Source organism: Geotrypetes seraphini, chromosome 11 (assembly GCF_902459505.1).
Source record: "Geotrypetes seraphini chromosome 11, aGeoSer1.1, whole genome shotgun sequence".
Classification (NCBI taxonomy): domain Eukaryota; kingdom Metazoa; phylum Chordata; class Amphibia; order Gymnophiona; family Dermophiidae; genus Geotrypetes; species Geotrypetes seraphini.
In genome coordinates, this window is record NC_047094.1 from 134,875,080 (window position 1) to 134,897,690 (window position 22,611).

At 42.3% G+C, this 22,611-nt stretch overlaps 1 long non-coding RNA gene across 2 annotated transcripts in view; it reads right to left on the bottom strand.

The window, feature by feature from the left end:
• LOC117345626 overlaps nucleotides 1–22,611 on the bottom strand; it is a 123,531-nt gene that overhangs the window by 27,019 nt on the left and 73,901 nt on the right. The window contains exon 3 of one of the 2 annotated variants that reach the window (XR_004536475.1): nucleotides 4,678–4,782. The exons of the other annotated variant lie outside the window; for it this stretch is intronic. This is a non-coding gene — a long non-coding RNA (uncharacterized LOC117345626). The remainder of the gene's footprint in view (nucleotides 1–4,677; nucleotides 4,783–22,611) is intronic. 2 annotated transcript variants of the gene reach the window in all.

The following is a 22,611-nucleotide window of genomic DNA, read 5'->3' on the forward strand; positions in this document are numbered from 1 at the left end:
CTTTTTTATGCACGTAGCTTTTAAAATTACCCCCACTAATGATCCACTCCTGTTCTCTAAAGGCGATCTGAAGCTTTAGATCATGATTTAGAAGACCGACTCTGAATAGGGAAAAGTTTCTCAGGATGACAAAAAGTGCTAAGGCAACCTTTCTCGAAGGACAGCAAGGCAAGACTGAAAACATTTCTCTTACCGAGAGCTGTAACAAAGAGGGACTAGATCACAAGGGTGTATTAAATGTGACTGGGTATCACTGACGCTCTGTTTTAACTATGATGACCCTAAGGATAGGCTAAGTGGGGTGGGGGTGGGGAGACAGGAAAAGGTTGTGAGGTTTCCATTCTTTTTTTTTTTTTTTTTAATATTTTTTTTAGTCCACATTTCCTGATTTTATTGTCATAATGGTGCTTGAAGGGGAAAAGCTACTTGTGTGTGTATTGAGGAGAAGCATAGGACTCCCATTATTTCACTCTTCTCTATTTTCCACCAGCTACAATATCCAAGAATTGGGGAGGGGGGATCTGGAACAGAGATAAAGGCCCAGATTCTCCAACCAGTGCTTTTGTTTCCATTCTTAATGTGGGTGGCATTTGCTTTTTATTGTTTCTCGAATAAAAGGTGATGAAACTAAATGAGTTTCGGAGAGGAGGGATAAACGACGACTCTACGGGCTCCCTGTGTGATCTAGAGGCAAGAAAGGGTTACATATGCATAAACTTAAGCCCAATGTGGGTTGGAATATACAAAATAATAACTGCACAAACCACAGTGACCAAAGGATTTCCTCACAGGTAAACATACTCAGGATATTCAACACAGCAGGTGTATTAAGTTTCATTACACCTTCACCAACTTTGTTTAGTCTCCTTCAAAATCAGGTCTTTGGCAGCAGATAATGGCCACTTTTGAGCCAGTGGGCCAGCCCAGTCTTGCCAATGTAACGTTTCTTCCCAGCAGAGAGAATCTCACTGAAAAGCTCCTATAATTGGCAGCTCGGGTTTTTCAAAGTTCTCTCTGTTTCCTCAATAAAATTTCCTTTCATCACACAATAAGGCAGGAACAAAGGTTGGCAGTTCTTCCTACTGAGTCCGATTCATATCAAGCAACCATGGGACACACAGGGAGTAGATCAGGTCGGTAAATCCCTAGGCTTTCTCTTTGCTGTATAAGCAGATAGAGGCTTCCAATCAGGTGCTGCTGGGCACTGTTCTTACATCTAGCAGCAAGAAAAGTTTAATTAAATAAACTAATTATTCCCATTTTGGAAAGAGCTGATTACAGTATAAGATTTGTGGCCTACTTCCCATAGAGAAATGTCTTACTCTTAAAATCAACTTCCCTTAATTCTGTGACTTGTTGATATTCAGTGCTTAGATTTTGATGCTATTGTGTTGTAGGCCAGTGGGTGACGTTGAGATTCCAGGGACTGGAATCTTCCAAAGGAGTGTTTATCTTTTATATTCTGTTGAGATGCCAGGGTAGATTATTCAACAGCACTTACTCTTAAACTTGCTAGGGGACTATAATATCTAGCATTGAAATATGGCTTACTGATACATATCAAAACACAAAAGCAAAAATTCCACGACCAAAAGATCAAATATGTAACAAAAAGTGGAATGGAAAAATCGATTAATTAATTCATCAATTCAATTGTACTGATAGATAATTAATGAAAGAAGGCAAACCTCAGACCGTACTGCTACGTCTCATAACAGCCTATGGCTATTTGACAAATGCAATATAATGGTTTCAACCATTGGTCCGCCTCCTTCCTTTTAATGTGAATACAATAATTTATTAAATATGACAATTAATTTAATATTGTAAAAAAAATCAACAGAAGCGCAAAGGGCCCTCAGTAAAATAGGAAATGCTTTATTTATGGACCCAAACTATCCAAAGTGGAAACAGCTGTATAGCAAAAGCAAAAAAAAAATAGTTTCACAAGTGAAAATGCACTAGTTAAGGGCTTGTTTGCCTGTGATGCTTGAGTAGAAGAATGTGGCTCCCCCTTCCTATTGTCTGAGGCTTTCTCTTTGGCTGGTTAAATTTCTGTTGGTGCACTGTGACTTTTCATTAATGGAGTGATTTTGTTCTTTGCTGGATTGGCTATTTCTCTCCATTCCTCATTTTTTGGGGTATTTATTTATAGTTTTTGGAGAGGACATGGTGGGGGCAGAGAATGGGTGAGAAAGCAATATTCAGCTAGTACACCGATATCACCCTTAACATCTCCTAAATAGAAGGAGGTAAGTTGGGTAACTGGATACATGTTTTTTCTTCCATTTTTCCGGTTTTATTTAGCAAACTTTTCAATACTTAGGTATTACCTTGGATTCTCATCTGTCTTTGGGCAGATATCTTTGGTCTTAGGCTCAAGCTTTATGTCTGCGACAACTTTTCTCCATTTGTAATTATTTGGATAAGGATGCATTACATACCCTTTACGTGATTTTAAGACTGGACTACTGCAAAATTATCTACATGGGTTTGCCAAAATCAAACATCAAAACACGGCAGCACGGTTTCTTTGTAGAGCTAAGCGTCAAGATCATATAACTCCCGATCCAAGATGGCCGCGGTGCAGACGCTCTGAGAGTGACGCTTCTGACCGCTCCATTTTTATTTTCCTTTTTTTCTTGTGAATTGGTTCGTTTCCTACCTAGGATGCCGAAGAGAAGGGGCAGGAATGCTGTTGGCGCCTCACGGTGCTCCGAGGTGCCCTCCTTCGGCAGGATCGAAGAAATGTTGCGGCGGATGCAGGAGGCAGCCCTTCCAGAGTCGGGAGCAAGCCCGCTGAGAGCACCGGATGGGGGCGAGACCGGCGATGTCTCTCCAGGGCTCGAGACCACCTTGAGCCCCGACCCGAGAGCTCCACCTCCGTGTCCCCGGTTGGCAAGTTCCCCAGGGGTGGAGGAAACCCCGGAGATGGGGAAGTACTCCCACTAGAGGCAGCAGGGTCATCATGGGAGACTGAGGCAGTACTCTCTGTTCAGGGAGCAGCTGCAGAAGAAGCCGGGGGAGGTCATGTAACCGGAGGTGAAAGATTCCAGCCAGGACCTAACCAGGGGAACTTTTCTTCTCTTGACGGTGAGCATTTTAGCATTCAGCACAGTTTTCCTATTATTGAAAAACCAGCACAAGTGACTTTAGATTCACTGTGGGATTTGATTGTAAATTTCACTAAGACTATTAGTCCCAATTTCCAACATATTGAAAGGAAATTGATTCAACATTCTCGAGAGCTCAAAGATTTGTCAACGGAAGAGACTATCTCAAAGACCACTACTCAAAAGCTTGATCAAGAAATATCTATGACCAAACAAGTTCAGCAGTCCCTAATTAAAGATAATATTAATTTACGGAAGAAAATTGAGACACTTGAAAATAATTCTAGGAATAATAATTTAAGATTAATTAATTTCCCTAGACTGACTTCGGTTACTCCTAGGGAAATGCTTAGGAGATATCTGATAGAAATTTTACAGGTTTCAGAAGAAACTTTACTACCATTTGTTCAAGTGTATTACTTGCCAAATAAAGAAGGGGCGCAAATGCAAGTTAATGTATTGAATCAAGCACCATTGAATGCATCTGAATTGTTGGAAACTTCAGAAATAGAAACAGTAGTTCCTTCAACAATGATTTTGACCGTAGCTCTCGCTTTGGATAAAACATGGTTGTTGAGACTTTTCTTCAAAAACAGAAAGAAAGAGTTCCTCGGGTGCAAAATACAAATGTTTCCTGATCTTTCTAAAGAAACTCAAAGACGGCGAAGAGAATTTTTGTTGTTGAAACCTGGAGTCACTTCACTGGGAGCAACGTTTTACTTGCGACATCCGTGCAAATGTATAATCTGCTACCGTTCAATTAAATATGTTTTCTTTGAACCACAACAATTAACAGCTTTTCTGGCCACGTCCAGATTGGATAAAGAGAAACTATCAGCTCCATAATTAATATATCTGCCTTTTCTCAGTTTGTCTGTAATTTATCTTTTAATAATATTTCTTTAGCTCGCTTTAAGAAATCTTGGATCCACTTTTTGAGGACTTGAGTTGAGTTGGTTGGAAGATTTTTCCTGTTTTAATTTTATTTGGATAGTTTATGATTTATATTGTTATAGGTCATATCTCAACTAATTTACTTTCTGTACAAATGAATACTTGTAATGTCATTTGAAAATTAATAAATATATCATAAAAAAAAGATCATATAACTCCCCAATTCTGCACATTACACCGGTTTCCTAGTTCATCTTGAATGCAATGTAAAATTCTTGTTCTAGCTTTTAAAACCCTTCACAACAGTATTCCAGATTATCTATCAAAACTAACCATACCATATGTCTCTTCCTGTATGCTTCGGTCATTTAATGACTGGTTGTCTTTCTTCCAAATCAGGCCCAATGGGAGTCAACCCATAAATGTGCATTCTTTTCTTAGCACCCTATTTGCAAAATGGTTTGCTCCTCAGTCTTCATTAAGAAACCTCATAGGTAATTTATGAGTACGGTAATCTGAAAACACGTCTTTTAAATGGCTTTTAATGTACTTTCAATGCTCTTGGGACAACTCCAAAATGGTTTCTACTTGGGCACCAAATGCAACATTTTCAAACTTTTCTTTGTGTTGGTCGTGTGTGTGTGTGTTGGGATTTCTTTTCCATTCCTACCTGCATTCCTCAGGGAGGCTTTTCTTTTGGTGGGGAAAACCACCACATATATACATTTTCTCAAATAATTTTGTTGTTTGCTTGCAAGAGGCTAGAAAATAATACCTGCAAAAAATAAGTGTAAATCAGCTTTGTTATTAGAAAATAAAAAATGTGCAGATAATGCAAGAAAAACTTGTATGAGTAAGTGCAAAAGAAAAATGTCAAGTTCAAAAAAAAATTTTTATTGATTGCATGAAAGGAATAATGTGATACAACTGTAAATGTTTTCCTTTTGTTAAAAACCAGGATTATGTGATATCTTATTTTTTTTGAAGAGTATTTGATCTTTCACTCCTGAAATGTTTCATTTTCCTCATAGATATCGAAAGCCAAATGGACTCGGTTATAAATAACTCTTTCCTACTAGGAAAGCCCTAAGCAGTTAGCAGCAGTGGGGCTTTTCAACATCTCAGCCAAGGCTGAGATAGGAACCAGTTAGACTTTAATCATTAATCACCATTCTTTAATTAACAGCTCTGAGCTTTGCACAAAAGGGCTTAACGCAAGGATGTGAAAGAGCCCTGTACCTTGCAGCAGGGTTTATTTTAAAGACCCAATAACCTTCCAAGAGAGCTTGGACTGGGAGACTATCCCTCCTACGAGGGGTTGAGGATTTGAAAGAAGAACAGATGTTTTGGGCTATCTCCAGCCTAGCTCAGCATGCATTGACTTCCTAGCCGAAAATCTGGCACATTATTTTATTCTGTGTGGATGTCCAGGTCACTGCTTCTGGACCTCCATTCTTACTTTGCTCTCATAACTTCTGTGATGTCACTGTACCCAGGAGCAAGATTATTTGGCCAGTCCTGAGTTTGAACATACAAGCATTTGTCGTCTCCAGTCCTACCCACTTAAATCAGTCCTAGATCAAGATGTGGTTATCAAAAATCCAGGACTGGCCTAGAATTTCACTCCTGGAACTGGGTAACTTAATCTGCTTTTCAATATGTGCTTGTGTTTCCATTCCAGCACTTAAAGAAACCCAGAGGTATGGAATTATAATTATAATTGACTGTCATTTGAATATTGAAAAGCAGGTTTCATCTATAGTTGTAAAAGGATTTGAGGCATTAAGACAACTTAGAGCTATTCGAGATTTCCTGGATGAGAAATCGTTACATACTTTAATCCATGCTTTGGTTCTATCTAAATTGGATTATGGCAACTTGGTATATGCGGGATTAACAGTCGGGCAACTGAAACATTTACAAACAGTACAAAATGCGGCAATTTGGCTGTTAGGTCACGCGCACATCTATGATCATGTAACTCCATTATATTTGAAATTCCGTTGGTTACCAATGGAATTTAAAATTAATTTATAATGATTTTTTATTGAAAGAATCAAGTAAGAAATACAATAAGAAAATACAAAAATATATTCATTACAATAAGAATCACAATAATAATATTTCATACAAATTTATATCATTCCTCCAAATTAAATTTCCATATGAACGAATCCATTCTTTTATACAACCCCCCCCCCCCCTTAATTCCATCCCTACCCCTCTACCTTCCCTTCCAAATGAAATCCCCACACCCCGGATGAAAGTTAACAAAAATAAAGAAATAAAATAAATATCTTTAATGTAAATCATCGAGAACCAAACTTCTTATTCTTGGTGAAAGATTCTGAATACTGTATAAGGATCCCAAACCTCCATAAAAAATGAGCTTTTCTAGGTGAACATCGAACTTCCCAACTGTCAAATACAAATAAACGATGCAATTGATTCCTCCAATGCCAGAAACTTGGAGGTTCTTTCTGTAGCCAAAATTGCATAATACATGTATGCCCAATCACATTTCATTTGGCCCAAAACCCCACAAGCTGCTGCTTTACCAAAAATTATTCCCTTAGGATTAAGTTTAAAATCCTGATGCTGGCACATAGAGCATTATTTGAGTTACAACCATTAGCTCTCTAATCTAGTGGTATTTTACACACCCAGTCGCTTGTTGAGATCTTTAAATGACAATAGAGTAGTTGTTCCTCGTATCTCGAAGGCTCAACTTGCCTCAACCAGAAAGGATGCATTTTTCTACTTAGTTCCAATATGGTAGAACAACTTACCAACTAGAGTTAAGGAAGGAAGAATCATTTCAAAATTTTAAGAGACATCTAAAAGCACATTTTTTTTCAAATGGCTCTCCTGAATTGAATAATGCAATGGGGACCGCAATCTGCCTTAATTTGTATTCATTTGTACCGATTTGTGTTGATTTGGATTTATTTCATATAACAGTTTGTAGATATGTTTTAGAAATGTTGATCTCTTTCTTTTCCTATTTTCTAATGGAATTCCTTTCTTAAATATGATTAAGTTGTGATGTCAACCGCTTTGATCCTTTTTGGCTTTATAGGCGGCATAGAAAGATTTTAATAAACATAAACATATGGAAAAAGGAAGAAAATTTATTTCTGTACCGCACTACCGTTAAGTTCTATGTGGTTTACAAAAGAACCTTAGTTACAAATAAGTTTCTAGTGAGCATGTATGTTTTCAAATGTCTCCTGAACAGTTGACAAGTACAAGAAGTTGCGATTAGATAATTTAAATCCTTATCCCAGGATTTTGCCTGATATGACAAAAAACGAGGATGACATCTGTTAAATTTGCACTCTTTGGCAGATGGAAAAGTAGAGCAGAGCAGTGGTTCCCAACCCTGTCTTGGAGGACCAACTAGTCGGGTTTTTGAGATAACCCTAATGAATATGCATGAGAGAGATTTACATATAATGGAGGAGACAGGCATGCAAATCTGCTCCATGCATATTCATTAGGGCTAGCCTGAAAACCTGACTGGCTGGTGGCCTACAGTGTTTAATGTTGGCAAATGTAAATGAATCAACCGTATTTCCCCATATATAGGCCACAGCCTATATATGGGTTTTACAAACCCGTTTATGGAGCGTGGCCTAGTTAAATGGGGCAGCCTATGCAGCAATTTTAAATCATTCCCCCACCCCCGGTAACTTTTCCAATCATCCCCCATACCTTTTTTGGAGCCCCCTCGCTGGAAGACGGATGGCGCACAGCTCGAATCTCCAGCAGTGCAGGGCAGGCAGCCGTGATCTCTTCGGCATCCGGCCTGCACACACACTGCTTGCTGAGTGGCTGACGCTGACGTCAGTTCTTGTGAGTTCCACGAGAGATGACGTCGGCCATTCAACAAACGGTGCGGGGGCAGGCAGGATGCTGAAGTGACCACGGCTGCCTGCCCTGTACTGCTGGACACCCGCACCGTCCAGCGATGGAGTCCGACAAAGGTACAGGGAGGGGGGGGGGATGATTGAAATAGGCAGGGGAGGGTACCAGCAGATAAGCCGCAGCTAATACCATGGGGGCGGCTTATCTTCCATTTTTTAAACATAGGCCGACCTTTTCTGCGGCCTATACAGAGGGACGGCCTATATGCGGGGAAATACGGTACTATATAATTAGGTATGAGGCCAGATAAAACCTTGTAACAAATGCAGCCAAACTTAAACTTCACCCGGGCCTCTTATCAGCAACCAATGTAGTTCTCGAAAAAAAAGGAGCAACATGATCAAACTTTTTCAAATTGAAAATAAGTCAGACCACTGCATTCTGAATAATACATAATCTGTACAGATTTTTTTGTGTGCCTTCCAAGTAGACATGCAAAGGGAAAGCACCTGTAAACTCTTCCAATAGGATGAACAGACAGCTATCCTGTAAACCGTGTCGAGCTCCACTTTGTGGAGATGATGCGGTATATAAACCCAAGATTTAGTTTAGTTTATCCCTCTCAAATGTGGTTCTAGGGTAGGGTTTAGGGGAGGGGTCCACTGCCCTAAAAAAAGAAAGAGAACTGAAGCAGAGCACAGTCTTCCTGTTGGGAGACCAAATTGAAGGATGCTGAGCTAGAGATTGAGGACTGCAGTTTGTGTTGCAACGTACCAAGTGCGTAAATGTATTTGCAGCTGAAGATATGTGGGTGGTAGCAGGTGGATAAGCTAGAACAAGACCCAACCCTTAGAAATAGCATGAGTTTTGGTAACCTATTATAGGCATTTTTGAGTTTAAGCATATGTTCCTGGACAATTTTGATTGTACACATGGGATTGTTGCTTGGACATTGCTAGACCCTGTGTTAAACCCAGAGGAGTTTAAAGGGACTAGGCAAAGCTGGGTGATCTTGCCAGAGACTGACCATTAAGATCAAGTGAAAGTCATCAAAATAGTCAAGGACATAATTGTTTTAAGAAAGGTTTGGACAGTTTTCTGGACGAAACGTCCATAGTCTATTATTGAGAAAGACATGCTTGCCCTGGATCGGTAGCATGGAATGTTGCTTCTCTGCGGATTCTAAGAACTTGTTACTCTCTGGGATTCCAGAATCTTGCTATTCTTTGGGATTCTGCATGGAATGTTGCTACTCTTTGGGATTCTAGAATCTTGTTACTCTCTGGGATTCCGGAATCTTGTTGTTCTTTGAGATTCTGTATGTTATGTTGCTACTCTTTCGGTTGATGCCAGGTACTATAGACCGGGATTGGCCACCGTGAGAACAGGCTACTGGGCATGATGGACCATTGGCCCAACCCAGTAAGGCTATTCTTATGTTCTTATGAGAATGACTTAGGCGCCTTTAAGCGCAATGCTTCAAAAGCTTAGGTGCCTGAAATGTAGGCCTTTAAAACCTTTGCCTACATTTCAGGCACCTAACCTTCTCCCCCCCCCCCCCCCTTTTACTAAGTCACATTAGCATTTTTTAAATTGTCAGTCATGGCAGTAAAACTCCCATGCTCATAGAATTTCAGAACTTTAACCACCACAGCTGGTGATAAAAAACGTTAATGCAGTTTCATAAAAGGTGTGTGTTTGTCTAAGTTGTTACATAGGTGCTGTTAGCTGCTATTCTGTACATGGCGCCTACGTGTGACTGATACGTGGCCAGCACCATTTTTCTAGGCGCCGTTTATAGAATCAGCTCGTTTTTGGGCAGACCGACATACTCGCACTAAAAATGGATTTATAAAGTTACCCTTAGACCCCCCGTCCTTTACAAAGCCACGCGAGTGTTTCTAGCGCTGGCCGCGACGGTAAGAACTCTGACGCTCATAGAATTCCTATGAGTGTTGGAGTTCTTACTGCCGTGGCCAGCGCTAGAAACACTTGCGCGGCTTTGTAAAGGAGGGCCTTAGTTTTTATTGCAACTTTGTTTCAAAAGTGACGGGTTTTGTTTCATGCTTTAAAAGGAAAGATTAACACCCATTGGCCTAAAAGTCTGTAAATGTGTCAGCATCTTAGTACCTGAAACTTTCTCGAGTAAAAAAAAAAAAATAATAATAATAGCCCTGCTAAACAAAACAAAAAACATGGATGTTTATACATTCTTGAAAAACCAAAAAAAAAAAAAATATTTTCTTTGACTTTTTCTCTCTCTAACAGCCCTATTTCTTTTCCCTCCATGTCAACACCAAACAAGACAGGACTAAAATTAATGGGGAAAGCAGCAATTAGCAAATTGGGTTTAGTGGCGTGTTGCAGTGTGCCATGGCTGCCAGGTGTGAGGGTCTCTGGCAGTATATTTATTAGCGCCTGTCAGAAAAGTGACACTTTGATAAATGGAGTTGGGTAATCAGCGCCTCCCCGACAGCGTTCATTGTGAGACCTGAACATGCTAAACTGCAAAATCAACCTTTTTTTCCTTAACCCTGCACAAAAATAAATAAATAAATAAAGTAATAGGATAAAATAAGTCTTCAAGTGAGAAAAAAAACAAACCCCTATGTTTTTCCTATCAGGAATTAATAAGAATAAGAAAAAACAAACAAAGCTGCAGAAGTGCAGTTTGATGAAGAAAAGTTGCCAAGTTTTTGAACTCTTTTGCTTTCCTGGAATCAAATTAATGAACATCTGTTGGCACCCTTATCTAATGCTAAGGGGCAATATTCAAAAATTTAGCGTGTTTATTTCCGGAATGGTCCTTCCATGCCTGCTTTGATGATCTCTGGGATGGGTGATTCGTCTCAGGGTTAGTCCTGCTGGATATCTCAGAAGCTTTTGACGCTGTGGACCTTAATATTGTCCTAGCATGACAGCAACAAGTTTCAGTGGCATTGTTACATGCCTGGTTCAGATCTTACCTATAAAATTAGGCAACGGTATATTCTGTTCATCTGCCCCTCGGGCGCTGCTCGTTCTGTTTGTTAATGCCACCTTGGGCACCGATTTATAGGGTACAACGGTGATCCATATGATCACCTATAACCAACCTGACTCAGTCACATGGCTAATCAGTTCTACATCTATGCAGATGATATGAAACTGCTCCTTCTCACCGAACCAGCCTTACCTGTAGTCCAATAATTATGTTCAGGATGAAGAGGTGTACGGATGTAACCCCTGGATAATGTGGGGGGGAATGTTGTACCAGTGAAAGGCCTTCATTGGACCTTGCAAGGGTTGTTTCTTCTGTTGGACTATTTTATGGCATGCCTTCATTGGACCTAGCCAGGGGAATTAATGTTGAGGTAATACTAGATTCCAGCGATTTGGCAGATTTGGAAACCAGTGGGCTGGGGGTAGCAGCAGGTGGGGAGAGAGATGCTTGCTCTAGGGAAGGGGATGGGGAGAGAGATACTCTGGAGAGGGGGGGGGGGATAGGGGAGAGAGATATGCTTGCACTGGGGAGGGGGATAGGGGAGATACATTTCTAGCTTTGGGACGGGAGGATAGGAGAGAGAGATGCTTGCTCTAGGGAGGGTGGATGGGGAGAGAGATGCTCTGGGGAGGGGGGATAGGAGAGAGAGATGCTAGCTCTGGGGAGGGGGAAAGGAGAGAGAGAAATGCTTGCTCTAGGGAGGGAAGGGATAGGGGAGAGAGAGATGCTTGCTCTGGGGAAGGTGGTTGGGGAGAGAGATGCTCTGGGGAGGAGGGATAGGAGAGAGAGAGATGCTTGCTCTGGGGAGGGGGAAAGGAGAGAGAGAAATGCTTGCTTTGGGAAGGGAGGAGATAGGGGAGAGAGAGCACAACGGTAAAAGACATCCTGTGAAGGGCATTTTCAAAAAAACATCTAGGTCCGATTTGGACATTTCCCGCAAAGTGTCCAAAGTGGACCACACAAAAATGGCTATTTTTTGAAACCTGAACAGCTAGACGTCCAAAATATATATATTTTTAATCGTTAACTTGGACATCTAGGCTGCTGGGATGTCTGGACTGCTAGAACGTCCAACTTTATACCCCTTTTTCAACCACAGAACCATCCGAATGCAGATCATTCGGACGTGGGAGTGGCCAGCATTCTAATGGACTGGCCACATGGACATCTCAACAGAGCACTGCTATGAACTTCATCTAAATGATGACAGATTTACATCGCCCCATAACCCCCTTATAAGTTATGATGAGACCTCCCAAAACTCCCCCAAAACCTACCATACCCAGCTGTCTACCATCCCTCTGACCCTTATGGCTGCAGGTGGCATCTATATGGCAGTATAGTAGGGTTTTGGTGGGCTCATACTTTCTACCATAAATGTGGTTAGAGTGGCTTATGGACCTGGCTTCTCCTCTCTATGCTCCACTAGCCCACCCACCTGGCTACTTAAAACACCTGTATGGAGTTATTCTAGGCTTTCCCATAGCAGATGCTGCTGTTCTAGAGACATGTATGTACTTTTTCATTTTTGGGGGTGGTAGAGGGTCAGTGACCACTGGTGGAGTGTGGGGGTTCATTACTTAATCCCTCCAGTGGACACTTGGGCAATTTAGGCAATTTTTGGGCATTAGATGCTTCTAAAACAGGTCTAGGTTAAACATTTAAGATCCATCTAGGACAGGGGTCTCAAAGTCCTTCCTTCAGGGCAGCAATCCAGTCGGGTTTTCAGGATTTCCTCAATAAAAATGCATTGAAAGCAGTGCATGCACATGGATCTCATGCATATTCATTGGGGAAATCCTGAAAACCCAACTGGATTGCGGCCCTCAAGGAGGGACTTTGAGATCCCTGATCTAGGACATCTTTGGAAAGGTTCAATTAAAGCCGCAAAACATCCAAGTCTAAGCCCTCCCAAAACCCACCCACAGTTGAGCTCTGACACACCCCTTTACTATTTAGACCAATGGTCCCCAACCCTGTCCTGGAGGACCACCAGGCCAATCGGGTTTTCAGGATAGCCCCAATGAATATGCATGGAGCAGGTTTGCATGCCTCTCACTTCCATTATATGCAAATCTCTCTCATGCATATTCATTAGAGCTATCCTGAAAACCTGATTGGCCTGGTGGTCCTCCAGGACAGGGTTAGGAACCACTGATTTAGACATTCTGGATGAAAAACATCCCCCCAAATGTCTGTTTCTTGTTTTGAAAATCTGCTTTTGGCTTTCTGATTGTTGATGATGTACTTTGCGAGAATCATCATTATTCACGTTGTCAAATGTAAATCAGACAAGAGGTCATGGACTGAAGTTGAGAGACGACAGGCTCAGGACAAATATCAGGAAGTTCTGTTTCACGCAGCGAGTGGTGGACGCTTGGAATGCTCTCCCGGAGGAGGTTGTGACGGAGACCACCATTCTGGGTTTCAAGGGCAAGTTGGATGCACATCTTCTTGCAAATCACATTGATGAATATGGGTAAACAGGTCTTCATCGGGGAACACCTGGCTTGGCCTCCGCGTGTGCGGGTCACCGGACTGGAAGGTCCAAAAGGTCTGATTCGGTGAAGGCATTTCTTATGTTCTTATTAATTGGAGCTGAAATGTATGCACGTATTGAATATTTTCTAGTTCTTTTTTGTCAGCTGTATTACATGTTATGTGAAGATTTTTATTCTGGTACCACATTAAACACTTTATTTTCTTCTAATAAAACCATACCATACCATCCAATTTCTTATATACCACAAATTTCAACAAGGATTCAATGTGACTTACAGTAAGATTCCTACATTTTCCTGTACAATTACAGTAAGATCTTAGACTACAATTGAATGACAATCATGAGAATTACAGAGAAAAGAGAAGTCTTTAACATTTTCCTTAAATCTGAAATCAGACACACATACAATGGTAGGTTATTCCAGGTTTTTGGACCCTGAAATTCGAAGGTAGTCTTGAATAACTTTCTCCAGTGAACAGCTTAAAATGCTGTGTTGTTCTGGAGTTATAGAATGAACCTGTAACCTTGATATCAGCTATTAGTCCTTGAGAGTTCTCTCCATATATGTCCTTATGGACCATGAAAACATTCTTAAACTGAGTTCTGGTTTTTTCATTGGCAGCCATTGTAAGCTCTTTCAATAGCGGGCTTCCCCTTTCAAAATGACTTAATCGGAAGATAAGTCTAGCTGCTGTGTTCTGAAGAAGTTGCAGTAGTCTAAGTAGAGGAGGAGAACATCCTGAACAATTAGCCTAAAACTATTCTGATTTAAGACAGATTTAATTGTTCTTAGTTGTCTCAATCTAAAGATATATATTTTTTTAAACCAAGGAATCAATCTGAGTTTCAAAGGTTAGGTAAGAGTTCAAAATGATGCTTTCTCAATCTTAAGTTTTCCTCCTGTAATTAACACTGAGTGTGTGGTAATGAATTGTAGTTTCCAACCGGAGGAAGTTCTTCTGCTTCCATGTACCAAAAGAGCTGTAACATTCCATACAGAATCTCAAAGAATAATAAGATTCCGGAATCCCAGAGAATAACAAGATTCTAGAATCCCAAAGAGTAGCAACATTCCATGCTACCAATCCAGGGCAAGCAGTGGCTTCCCCCATGTCTTTCTCAATAACAAACTAGGGACTTTTCTTCCAGGAACTTGTCCAAACCTTTCTTAAAACCAGCTACACTATCCGCTCTCACCACAACCTCTGGCAAAGCATTCTAGAGCTTAACAGTGCTAGGGCAGGTGCAACTGCTGGTGCCTCCATGTTAGGTCTGCTATTACCAGGCTAAGGGGTTACACTTGAATTCTATAATGGAACCTTGATGTCTAGGTTCTGTTATAAAATAGGAATCTACCGTGTGTCCTGGGGCACTTATTATAAATGTGACTTAATACGCAAGTCTAATGTATTATGTAGCTTTTAGGAAATGACTAGATCTCATTGCTGGATGTTTGAAATTTTGACAATTACATTTTTGAATAGAGAAGAAAGTTTGTTTACGTTACTTGAAATGACTTTTATGTAAGTCAGCCAGGGTATTGTATTTTCTGTGATTAATATATGGTTTAATATATTTTTAAATAACGAAACAGCAAATGAATAGAATTTTATTTTGTTTGCTGCATTATTGAAAGTAGAGTATCGCCTTTTAAAGAATTTTAATGAGAGGTTTGTAAATCATATACTATATAAGAAAAAGATATGTTATCTTTCTGGTTATCCAATACGAGTTGTGTTGTTTTTTTTCTCTATATTAAGGAACATTTGATTTTGTTTGATTAACATATCTCATTAGCTCAATATACAAATATAAAAAGATTTAACAGTATTTGATGACATAGGACTCCTTTTATCATGTTGCACTAGAGGAATTCAGCGCAAGCCAGCATGGTAAATGCGCTTGACAGAGAATTCCTATGAGCATCAGAACACCTACCTGACCTTGATGAAAGCAGGGATTAATTATATACAGTCCGTGATTTGTTTTCCACTTATTAATCTGTAAGAGTGGGTCTTTAATGCTGTATGATAAGCTTTATAAGTGTTCCAAACTTTTTGTTCCCCTAGTATATCATGTTTGGGCTATTTTAATTATGTATTTCTTGTGCGACTGATATTGCTATCCAAAGTCCATTATAGAACAAGCACCTTTCATGGGACCTTAGGGTGCCTAAAGGAGGTGCTCCGGTTATAGAATTGCCCCCTAAATGTACTCATCGATCATTATCTCTGAGCTCCTGTGTATTTGCACGCTGACATTTGACAAAGCTCAGAAGAAGGCTGATTAAGGAGATAAATGTCTACAAGTTTAACTGGGGGTATTCATTAAGGCACAAGTAGGATGGCCAGTGGCTTTAAGCCAGCAGGGACAAGCCAGATCACAGAATTTGAAAACAGGCCCTGATTCTATAAAAGATGCATAAAGTTAGGCGCCAATATCAGCACGCTTAGTTGATCCAGGTGTCTAGCTTATTTCACAAGCCTTAATTTGTTCCATTAATTGAAAATTGCAATTAGATGGGAGGTGCTTAACTTGAAAGACGTCTATCGCTTTGAGGTAGGCGTCTACTCCAAGGCACTGACCAGAAAATAGGTGTGGCTAGAGGTGGATTCTGCGTGGATCTTGAGCGTGTTTTGACTTAGGCACCGATAGAGGCCTAACTTAGGTCCACTCATTTAGGCCAAGAAAAACCTGGCCTAAATAGAATGTGCCTAAGGTTTCAGTGCTTACTAGCACCTAAGACCGTTTTAGGCGCTGCTAGGCAGGATTCTATAAATGGCATCTTGCTTATGATTGACCCTTGTGCTCCTCAGCGCCTACATGTTAGGCTCAGTTTATGGAAACAGGTCTTAAAGTGCTTTTCTGGATGAATGCTTCAGTGGGTGTGTTTCCCTATGAGTGGTCCTGCCCATGTCTCACGAGTGGTTCTCCCTTTGATGCACGACGCTGATATATCCATACAGCAGGAATCCACTCTGATGCATCGTATTAATGTTTCACAGACAGAGTTCACTCAGGTGATATATTAGAGCCCTGAGAATGTATTACTCAAATGACGGCATTGTGCACGAGAAGAAAAGCAGGCTAAGAAACGGAGTCAATTTAATTACAGCACAAAAGTTAGGCAGCGGCCAAGAGGCACTTAAGCCACCAAATCGCTGGCACTTATGAAAAATGTGACTTGCGCCCCTCTGGCATTGAATTGCATCAGTGTGCACCTTGAGGGGACATGCCACAATTTGCATAAACACAATAATTTTTCACAATGAAAATACAGTCGATCAATCCAGAGCCCGAGTAGATCAATCCAGGTCTATTAAATCCGGGTAATTCCAAACTCTTCACAGCATAGAAACGCTAGGAAAGGCAAAGCAAACTTGGGCTAACGTAAATTGTATTTATTTGACTCACTATAACAGCAGTTTATTTCTAAAATAATACTCCTAAAATAATTTTACAAAATGAAGGGGGAAAAACAACAACATGACACCTAATGGTCTCAATCTTGCATCTTCCTACGAAACCAGAAACAGAAATCTTTGATGTGATGTTTGAAGAAAGACCCCCATGACTTGCCAACTTTAAAGAAGTTGATTCCAGCCCCAGGCACTGACTTAGTAAGGGTGAGCGGCAAGCCAGTCGGTGGTGCCACTCCCCCGCCCCCGCCACTTGCACACCCCTTCCCTTTCCCTGCCACTTGCACACCCCCTTCCCTGCCCCCCCTGCCACTTGCACAACCTCTTCCCTTTCCCTGTACCTTTTAACTTCTCCGGCGTGAGCAGTATGCCCACGTCAGTGTCGGCCTGCCCTATTTTTATTATTATTATTTTGTAAATTTCAAAAAGAAATTACAAAGGCATATACACCCGATTTAGAAGACAATTACCGGTACATCAATCAGTTTCAACAGGAAATAATCTTATAGGAAATTATACATATAAATGTTTGCCTGAGACCAAAAATGAGAGAGCAACATGTTAGGAAAATGAAAAAGAAATCCGAGGAGAATTCTTTTCCTAAAAAGAAAAAAAAAAATTAGGTAAAAGGAGGTATTGCTGATAATTCACTTATAGCGAGTATATATTAATCGGCTCACCCTTTGACGTCACTTCCTAGGTGCGGGTCCTTCTCAAGAATCTAAGATACCCAGAAGCATCGGTGCAGGAAGTGGGCGGTTGTAAGCAGAAGCGCCTTCTTTAGTTGACCGATAGTGATTTTGTCAGTGTCCAAAGTATTCAGATTTTATTCCAGGTTTTTTTGATATTGCTCAAAGAGTGTCAGTTACCAAAGGGACTACGTTTGCAATTTTTCACCAGTCTCTTACTGTTATTATTATTAAAACTGATATGCCGTCTTTCTAAAAACTACCAAGACAGCTACAGAAGTATCTGATAGTCCCGAAAGCAGAGCAAACTATTTGCCCACATTGAAACTGATGATGTCCACCACCTTTGTGGTACAATTACCAATAAGTTTCAGTTCTGGTTTTACTAGGGTTGCCAGATTTTCCTTTCGGAAAATCTGTACCCTAGCCTCACCCCAGGCCTACCTAGTTACGCCCCCCTTGCCCCGCCCCTCCCCCCCACTGCTTGCTCTTGTCAGGCAGGGAGGAAGTCCGTGTATGCGCGGACGCTACGTGATGAGGAGGAGGTCGTCCGCTCCAAGCACCATCTTGGTGGGTGTGCCAGTGCTTCTCTACCCCCTGCTACTTCCCATTCCTCCCCCGCCGTGCACGCGCCTTCAGTTCTCCACCACCATACCTCTAGTTGATGCTGGCATGAGCAACAACTACAACCTGTGCTGACCCCCACACTCCCCTCTGACATCACTTCCGGATCCTGTGACTAGGAAGTGATGTCAGAGGGAGAGCCGATGCTGGCATGGGCAGCAAGTTAAAGATGCTGCTTGTGCCAGGGAATCTAAACGGGTGTGGGGGAAGGGAAGGGGAGCTTGCATGTCAGGAGGGGGCAGGGAAGGAGTGGGGGTACAGAAGTGGACGAGGGGAGACACCATCGTCCCAGGAGCCTCCTACCCTCGTTATGTCACTGCTTGTAGTTCCAAGTTCCCTAGGAGTAGTGTAAAACAGGGGTGTCCAACCTGCAGTCCAGTGAACTATTTTGTGTGGCTCCGGTCGAGGGCGATGCAGTGTTTTCCTCTCCTGTCCCCGGGTATTTACCGTCTTGCTGGCTCCCTCCTCTGTCTTGCTGCAGTGTTTGCGCAGCCCCAGAAACATTTTTTCGGCCAATGCGGCCCAGGGAAGCCAAAAAGTTGGACACCCCTGGTGTAAAACCTGTTTCAAACCAGCCGGCATAAAGAAATGTTTGCAGTTTCACAGCCCGGCTGCTGGATCTCTTTTTTTTTTCTTCTGAATCTTTCACTGTAAATTTTGCGATCGAGGCGTGGAGGGAGCTATTAGGGCTCACTTTCCCTCACTGTGTCTTAACATGCTCTATGATGACTGAGAAGGCGCACGCCCTGGAGCTGTGGACTCTAGTGTTCCAAAGATTTTTCTCGTTTAGCTGATGTGAGGCCGAAAAGGAATAGCTGAACCCAATGGGATCCTCCAGCTACCTTGGTTTATGGATGGAGTCGAGCAGATGAGGGTGAAAAGGTCATGTGTGGCTGGGAGAATGACAGGGGTCAGAAACTGCAGGTTAATTTGTTGGATGACCGGAGCCAAAGTTTAATAGCCATCTCAGCTGGGAGAGTGATTGAATTCATTGGTAGGAGAACTTATGGTTTAGGTCAATAGGTAGGAAGGCAACCACATAAAGTGATTTTTCTTTCTAGGACTTTTTCTGTATACTATGATTATCCCGTTACCGAAAAAAAACCCAACAACTCTTTTTATGAACCCACAGACCGCTGAGTTCGTAAACCTATCATGAAGCAGGATATCTATTCTAGGACTTTTTGGAAAATGATACATAGATTCTAGTGTCCCACGATGAGATTCCAGGTGCGCTGCCTTGAGATACAGCGTGTACGTGAGTCTGTCGCTGCCGGCGCCAGCGTCGATGCCTCTCCTCCTCTCTTCCCCCTCCCCCCCCCCCCACATACCTCTGTAAATAGAATTTTAGGGTTACCAGATGGAAGGATTTCCAAAACCCAGCTGTTCGGCTTTTGGAAGGCCCCCAAGCTCAGAGCTGCGTCTGGAGGGCCATCGAAGTGATGACTTGCTCATACATGCGACATCATCGGTCAATGTCTGCGCACGCTCAGAGGCCCTCTAGACGTGGCCCCGAGTTTAGGGTTACTGGACGTCTGGATTTCCCCAGACATGTCCGGGGGTCCGGATGATTTTTCAAAACCTGGCACTTTGCAAAGCTTCCGACAGCATTGGCAAACAAGTGGATGCAACGGGCGATGTCATTGCATCGCACCCACGCATGCCGTCCCGACGCATAAGAACATAAGAAGTTGCCTCTGCTGAGGCAGACCAGAGGTCCATCTCGCCCAGCGGTCCGCTCCCGCGGCGGCCCATCAGGCCCTTTTGCCTGAGCAGTGGTCCCTGACTAGCTTTATAACCTATCTCTACTCCTATCCCTATAACCCATCTCTACACTTATCTATACCCCTCAATCCCTTTGTCCTCTAGGAACCTATCCAAACCTTCTTTGAAGCCCGTACAGTGCTCCTATCTACCACAGCCTCTGGAAGCACATTCCATGTATCCACCACCCTCTCGGTGAAAAAGAATTTCCTAGCGTTTGTTCTAAACCTGTCCCCTTTCAATTTCTCCGAGTGCCCCCTTGTACTTGTGGTCCCCTTTAGTTTGAAAATTCTGTCCCTGTCTACTTTCTCTATGCCTTTCAGGATCTTGAAGGTTTCTATCATGTCTCCCCTAATTCTCCGCTTTTCCAGGGAGAACAGTCCTAACTGTTTCAATCTGTCAGTATATGAGAGATTCTCCATACCCTTTATCAGCTTAGTTGCTCTTCTCTGGACTCCCTCAAGTACCGCCATGTCCTTTTTGAGGTACGGCGACCAGTACTGGACACAGTATTCCAGATGTGGCCGCACCATTGCACGATATAGTGGCAGGATGACTTCCTTCGACCTGGTGGTGATACCCTTTTTAATGATACCCAACATTTTGTTTGCTTTCTTCGAGGCTGCATGAGCAGTTTAAGGGGTGTGTGACTGGGGGCAGGGCCGGGGGTGGGCCGCAGCAGTTGTGGACGGACTCGGCGAGCCTAGTGGCGTGACCATGGGTCCAGATTTTCCTTTGGGAAAGTCTGGTAACCCTACCCAAGTTTAATGTGTCGGGGCTAGAAAAAGATTGCAAGACGCTGTTCTAGGCCCCTGCATTTAATTATTATGGAGCTCGCACAAATCACTTGCAATTCGCACTTCGGTTTTAGTACCTAAGTTTGAGCACACTTTATAGAATTTGGGAGCTTGTGCTTAAGTCCCTGACCTGACCATGCCCCTCCCTTGTTAAAGCCCCTTTGCATTACGCCAGTGCATTACAAACTGTGTACTGGGGCACACCAGTCTGCCTCCTGAGATTTCAGGTGTGCCATGACACACTGGCGAGGAGGAGAGTCATGCATGCCCGCTGACTGGCGAGAGGCACTTCTGTAGGAAGTCAGCTGGCGCAGATGACCTCTCCTCCTGGCTGGCATCTCTCCTCCTCTCCCCGCAACTCCCGGATCCCTCCACCAAAGCGGGTTGTGGCCAGAAGGGACTCTGTGCACTTGTAGGTACCTTCTGGCCGGGGCACTGGATTTAGTGTGCCGCCTGCCAGAAAGTTTTCGAGACACAGCGCTGGCATTAGGCCTGAAAATTCAATGCTGGGTCATGTCCAGGCTTCAGCACTAAATTTCTGGGTTTGTGGAACAGGCTAAAGCATAGTTGGGTTAAGTGTGACCTTCATAGGAAGATAAGAATAGCCTTACTGGGTCAGGCCAATGGTCCATCAAGCCCAGTAGCCCATTCTCACGAATGCCACCAAACTAAATGTCATTGCAACAATATAAATTGAAACTTAGCAAAACTTTGTCATTTAAATTGGTGGAAATTTAGAATAAACTGTTTAAGACTCTTTAAGACTGTTTAGGTCAGTTACAGCAATTTCGGAAAGATCTAAAAACTCGGTTGTTTACGCAATAGTTATTCAGACCAGTTCCTCCAACTATTTAAATATCTATCTAATCCTAACTAATAGTACTCTTTCCACTCGACCTACTAGATGTTGTCTTATTTTTTAATTAATTGTAAATTGAATCGAGTTCCTTCGGGAACGGATTCGGTATATAATATGAAGACTAGATTACCCCTGTGCTGGTTCACCACAGTGACTCCTGCTGTATTTGAAAAGATCATTTTGTATTTCGTTTACGACAAGCCTCTTGATCCTTCGAAGAGAAAACAAACAGCAGTGCACCAGATCAATTTGCAAATGCTCTGCTTAAGTGTTCACTCCACTAATTGAAAAAGGCTTTGGAACAGGTGAAAATGATAGTTAGTTTTAACAAAGGGATTATAACCTCATTGAAAGTTGTAACGCTTGTCCGAAGAGATTAATAGAGGAATTCAAAATTATGAAGGTATGTATTCACAGTGCACTGAGCAAAACCAAAGCCACTCAATGCGTCAGAGGAGTAAACGATCTGCCTATCAAATCTAGGTGTAGTTTTGAGGAGGGGGTAGGGAGCCCCGCAAATACTTCAGGTGCTGGAGGTGAGTCAGTTTTGCTGCCCTCCCACCAATGTAATGACCTTTCCCCTTGCTCCCTAACCCTCCCCCAAACTAAGGGCCAGATTCTCGAAACTTTAACGCCGTGGCTAAACTGTTTTCCGACGGTTTCGCCTGCACGCATTTTAGCGGCGGATTATCTCTGTCTTTGGCGAGCTTTCTAGCCGTCTCCGACACTGCCATGCAAATGGGCTCTTCAGCATTGAAATGAGCCATCCGATGGATTCTTGAAAATCGCCGAGCCATTTTCTAAGAGCGGCGTCAGCTTTTGGCAACAAAATCAACGACTGGTTCGGGGGTGCCAGTATAGCGCCAGCACTGTTAAAAGTGCATCTTGTGATGCGTGTTTTTCAGTAGCTAATGAAAAAAATAAAAGTTACATAATTCTCAAACTGTAGTTTTTTGGTTTTTTTCATGGGAGAGGTAAAAGCACGCTTCTTGAACACGTGTATCATACCTGCGTCCGCGCTTGTTAAAAGCCAACGGTTGCTTCTGTTCTCCTCTCCCTTCCTTTCTTGCTTTATTTTCATGCTGGGCTTTGCAACGCG